Here is a 6,062-nt window from a genome sequence, read left to right on the forward strand (position 1 = left end):
TGAAAGATCAAGAACCTTATTTTTGAATATCTGGTGAGTATCAGTTTCCTTGGTTCATTTAAGTGCCAAATGGGGTGGTGGTCCATGCCTAGGGCTCCTAGGTGCTATGGTAATACAAATAATTAAGAAGACGACGACAAAGACAAAGAAGGGACTTGCAAAAATATCTTCATGGGTCTTGCAGGTGAAGGACTTTTTTATGAAAGAGTTAAGATTGCCACACACATTATATATGGTCTGTGGGTGTATGACAGGTGTGTGCTAGCCTATTGAGGAATGGGGAGCATATACTCTAAGGTAGTTTAACTTTTGTTTCCATGCTTTTGGGGTTGTGCGTTGAGTACATTGTGTATGTAGCCATCTTCCCTGTTTAGGAAATAAACACAACATTTTGTTGTGGGGGAAGAGGATCCTTGAACTATACCTCGAAGTACAGCTACTGCTAGAGAAATTTCCATCTATCAGCAGCTGCACTTCTCTGAAACAATAAACCTTCTCTGTTATCGGATAAAATCTGACTGAAAGGTGTAACTGCTGTCAAAGTTTGTATGCGTACACTAGAGAAAAGTTTACCCCACAGACGATATGCATTTGGCTGCTTCCCACTAAAAATGTATGAAAAGAAATCAAACAACTTACATAGAAAATTCCAAGGCCATAAAAGCTAACCCGGTGTGAGATTTCACACTTAAAGGCCACCTGCATGTAGAGGAAAAGCAGAACTTTACACTCCATTTAAAGCCCATTTCAGAATGCAGCTTCAGCCAAAGGTTGGTGACTAGTGCCTCCATAATAAGCTGTTAGTGTGAAACCTCACACTAGGGGTGTGCATGAGGTGCTAAGCATTTGCAAGTCTAAGCTTCTGCTTGAAAAGGGTGAGAGAATGTGAGCTAAAAGTGTTTGCTCCCCTAGGAAACTAGCCAACTTCATTCTAGCCTTTCACTCTCCCCCTTAGAGCCTGGAGATCTTTAAAGCGCAGAACTTGTCCTTCCCCAGACATAACTAACGGAAGTTGCGTGTGTGCCTGTCTGTGGAGAAGGTTCCGTTTGGATTTCCAGCCAAGCTCTAACCGCATTTGCTCCGATCCCTCAGATAGAGGCAAACACCTACAGAATCTCTATCAAGCGTTCTTAAAACTGCAATACCCACCTGGTGAAGTGAAGAAACAGACTGACAGAGCCAGAAGGGTACCGAGAAGTCACCTACTACAAGACAGGCCCCACAAAGAAAGTAACAAAACGCCACTAGCCGTCACCTACAGCTCCCAACTAAAACCTCTCCAGCGCATCATCAAGGATCTACAACCTATACTGAAGGATGATCCTTCACTCTCACAGACCTAGGGAGACAGGCCAGTCCTTGCCTAGACAGAGAGCCCCCCAACCTGAAGCAAATACTCACCAGCAACTACACCACACAACAAAAACACCAAACCAGGAACCAAACCCTGCAACAAACCCGTTGCCAACTCTGTCCGCATATCTATTCAAGGGACACCATCATAGGACTAACCACATCAGCCACACCATCCGGGGCTCATTCACCTGCACATCTACCAATGTGATATATGCCATCATGTGCCAGCAATGCCCCTCTGCCATGTACATTGGCCAAACCGGACAGTCTCTATGCAAAAGAATAAATGGACACAAATCTGACATCAGGAATCATAACGTTCAAAAAACAGTAGGAGAACACTTCAGTCTCTCTGGTCACTCAATAACAGACCTAAAAGTGGCAATTCTTCAACAAAAAAACCCTTCAAAAACAGACTCCAACGTGAAGCTGCAGAACTGGAATTAATTTGCAAATTGGATACCATCAGATTAGGCCTGAATAAAGACTGGGAGTGGTTGGGTCATTACAAAACCTAAACATAATTTCTCCCTACTGTTACTCACACCTTCTTGTCAATTGTCTGTAATGGGCCACTCTTACCACTTCAAAAGTTATTTTTCCTCTCTTGATATCCTGACCTCACACTTGGTAAAGCAACTTCCATCCTTTCATGTATTTATATCTGCTTCTGTATTTTTCACTTCATGCATCTGATGAAGTGGGTTCCAGCCCACAAAAGCTTATGCCCAAATAAATGTGTTAGTCTCTAAGGTGCCACAAGGATTCCTCATTGTTTCTGCTGATACAGACTAACACGGCTACCACTCTGAAACCTGCCACAGGGCTCAGTTTGCTTTCCAACCCGTGGAAACTGTAGGCTTGATCACGCTCTAACAAGCAGACTGTACCTATCCGTATTTAACATTCTGCAAACACAGCGACACAAGAAAGTTTTTCCACAGTTGCAGACACAATCACAGTTGCTAGGCACTAACACTTACCCTGCAAGAGGAAGAGAAAGGGTCTGAATAGCATCCCCTGTAACAAATGGTCTTGTAATCAGGAGTAGTAAATGTAAGAAGCCAATGTTTGCTTCTCCTCCCCTTTAAAGGACAGTGGTGTAGCTACAATGATGCAAGTGCTGCAGTTGCACCAGGACCCACAAGCTTAAGGGAGACCAGCCAGAGCAGTGCTCCAGCACTTCACCTGGCACATGGGGTCGCAACACCATTCACTCAAATTTGGCCCCATGGCCCCTCTGTCAGACAGAGGGGTGGCTGGGACAAATCTGAATGGCACAGTGCCGCCCAGCTGCCCCTCCATCATGAGGGCGGCCTGCCCAAATTTGAGTGAGTGGCACTGCAAACGCGTGTACCAGGTCACAACGCTGTGCTGTACGAGTGCAGGGCAGGTGATGGTTGTGAGCAAAGCTGCGGGGAGCCAGGACCAGGAGGAGCTGGCCTAGCCCAGATGAAAGCAGAATACCGAGCTGAGGGGCACCAGTGACTGGGCAGAAAGGTCCCAGGGCAGTGGAGAGGGGCACGTTGTTGGTGGGGAGTGTTGTGGAGGTAGTTATGAGAGGGAATGGGAATGTAGCTGAGCAATGGGGTATATTGGGGGTAAAATAATTTGATTTTGGAATCGAGAAGCGTTCCCCCCCCCCAACCTAGTCTTGCACTAGGGCCCTCTGGGGCCTTGTTATGCCACTGTAAATGGAAGCGCTAGCTTTTCACTGCCCAACTTTCTAAGGGATTTAAACCAAAGCTGCTGCTGATTAATTAGCAGCAGCACCTTCCAATGAGCCTAAAGGGACCACTGCCCTTTTCAATGCAACTCTAAAACAACACACCAGTTCTGCAGGGAAATCCAGGGAACCAGTAGCATAGAGAAGGAATCAAAGAGGCCAGAGTTCAGAGCGGGGCAGTGCTAGCACCAGAAACAGAAAAGTTTGAACAGCCGTTATTCTATGGTGTCAACAAGCCATTGCAGCACGGCCAAGTTTGTGCGGCTCCACCGTGATGCCCTCGTGACATGAGAACAAGTCAATTATTTACCTCGTGGGGTTTCCCCTCCTCTCTCCTCCCTTCGGGAGCTGTGACAGCAGGTGTGGGAAGGCTGGAACCTATTCCTTGGAAGCAAAAAGGGCTGTGGGAGTTGGCAGGGAGGGACCAGGAGCTAAAGGCAGCTGGGAAGCCAACAGGGATCAGGGTTTTGTAGGGAGTCAAGGACCATTGGGAGGGTGAGTGGGTTGGTTGCTGTATTATTGGTGGGAGGGAGGGAAATCCAGGGGCAGCTCAGAGATAGTGTAGGGCAGTCGGGGTGGGTTGTGAACGGGGCAAGAGGCTGGGGAGGAGTTTTACGGGGCAATGGGAACTTGGGGCTGCCTTCCCCCCCCCCAGAAGCCTCCCAACTGACTCCATTTTGTTCCTGCCTCCTCCCCACACCCCATATATCTGGCACCTTACCCACCAGCTGCTGCCTTTGCCACCTCCCGAAGGCTTCAGGCTGGTCTGGTGCAAGTCGGCGGAGCACAGGGGCTGCCTGGAAACTAGTGCCCCTTATGACACAATGCCCCCCATATTCTTCATAGAGATTTTGTTATATGAATATGGCATAATTATGATGTATTTTGTGCCAAATAAGGCAGGTGAGAGATCATTGGGTAGATTATGATTTACTGAATATGATTATCCTATTTTTGTATCATGTATCATGTCTGTATCTGAAGTTAGGAATATTGACTATGTATCAATTACAACCTGTACAAAAAAACCTGGGGAACACCCACCAGAAAGAATGCAATCAGTCTAGATGGCTTGCTGTGAGGAAGAGCCATTAGAGAGAACCACAGGTCTTTGAAGATGCTAATCTCCCACCTTCCTGGGAAGTCTTCCTGGGGATGCTGCAAACAGCCTCCAAGTCATGGCTGCTTTGGCCCTACAGAGACATGTGACCAAGTCACCTGGTACTGTAATCCATCTCGGAATACCAGTGTTTTTCCACTGACTGGCATGGGAGCTAAGTTTGGAAACAAAGGATTCCCGCTGTATCCAAAAGCTGTTTAAGGCAGGGGAGTGACATCATCTGAGTTCGTTCTTCACTGTCTCCCCGTCCAAGATGACTGCTGTAAACACCTAAGACTGAACTGGGGAAGACAGGACTGAACCCAGGCTAGAGAGTGTCTGGCCTGTGAAAGGAATATCTGGAGTTTTAAGCTGCAAGCAAGTCTCTGCAATCTGCCTGAAACATGAGTTAGGGTAAGAATTTACTACTTTAGTATATTAACCTTATGTTGCATTTTGTTTTATTTGCTGGGTAATCTGCTTTGATATGTCTGCTATTCCTTATAATTATTTTAAATCTATCTTTTGTAGTTGTTAAACTTGTTTTTGTTTTGTCTAAAACCCAGTGTGTGGAATTCATAACTGGAGGCAAAAAGCTGTTGCATCTCTCTCTCCACATTGAGGGAGGGGGTGAATTTCATGAGCTTACACTGTACAATTCTCTGTGCAGCGTAAGATGGTACAATTTGGGGTTTATATTCTGGGGGGGTGGGGTGCACTTGAGTATCTGGGCAGTTCCTTAGCTGAAGCCTGCCTATGCAGGTGCTAGTCAGAAAGCCTGTTTACATGTTACAACAGCTGGGTGTGTCCCTACCTGTATGTGTGCTGGTGAAAGTGAGAGACCGGGGGTGGGGCTGCAGCTTGTCACAGCAGTACAGTGTAAAGCAGGGGTGGCCAACCTGTGGCTCCAGAGCCGCATGCGGCTCTTCAGAAGTTAATATGCGGCTCCTTAGAATCATAGAATATCAGGGTTGGAAGGGACTTCAGGAGGTCATCTAGTCCAGCCCCCTGCTCAAAGCAGGGCCAATCCCCATAGGTGCTGACTCCAGGGCTGGAGCTACAAGTGCCAACTTTCCACTGCTCAACCCCAGCCCCAGCCCCCACTCCACCCTTTACCCCAAGGCCTCCACCCCTTCCCGCCCTCTCCTCTGAGCCTGCTGCACCCTTGCTCCTCCCCACTCCATCCCAGAGTCTCCTGTACACTGCGAAACAGCTGATCGTGGTGGGCAGGAGGCACAGGGAGGGAGGGGGAGGTGCTGATTGGCAGGGCTGCCGGCAGGCAGGAGGTACTGTGGGGGGAGTGGCTGCTGATGTATTACTGTGGCTCTTTGGCAATGTACATTGGTAAATTCTGGCTCTTTCTCAGGCTCAGGTTGGCCACCTCTGGTGTAAAGGGAGCCCAGGCTGGTAGGTGAGGCAGGCTCAGTGATACCCCAGTTCCAAGTGGCACCCTGGGGGAGAGGGGGTGTCACACCCCTGTCAGCTGAGAGGAAGAACCACAGCTGCCCATGCCTCACAGCCCAGCTACAGGCACAAGATCACAGCTGGACTGCAGGCAGGCATGACAGAGCTGTCACATGTGAGTGTAACTTTTGGGGCCAAAAACAGCGGTGTCACTTTAAAAGTGGAAGGAATAAGAACACAAGCAAAGGTCAGATAAAACAAAACTTTTAAAAAACTGATTTTTTTTTAAAGGCAGAGTTCAGCGTATTTCTCCCCCTTACCCCACATTCCAATTTCTGGTTTCTACCTAACCTGACCAGAAGTGATGAAATACCACGTGAGACTGCTCTCAAGAATTTCTGGGGGGGATCTCAGCAGGAAACACCAGAAATCTCTTGAGAACTTTTTCTCATAAAAACTTGCAGCCCAGTATGCAGA

The 6,062-nt window shown here is 47.8% G+C and overlaps 1 protein-coding gene across 1 annotated transcript in view; it reads left to right on the forward strand.

The window, feature by feature from the left end:
* The window catches only part of NELFA (negative elongation factor complex member A), a 45,238-nt gene extending 44,135 nt beyond the window's left edge, over nt 1-1,103 (forward strand). Inside the window, exon 12 of the transcript XR_004645854.1 lies at nt 956-1,103. The gene's annotated coding sequence lies outside the window, so the exon portion shown is untranslated. The remainder of the gene's footprint in view (nt 1-955) is intronic.
* Nucleotides 1,104-6,062: the final 4,959 nt, after the last annotated feature.

The sequence above is a fragment of the Trachemys scripta genome, chromosome 5 (assembly GCF_013100865.1).
Source record: "Trachemys scripta elegans isolate TJP31775 chromosome 5, CAS_Tse_1.0, whole genome shotgun sequence".
Taxonomy (NCBI): Eukaryota; Metazoa; Chordata; order Testudines; family Emydidae; genus Trachemys; species Trachemys scripta.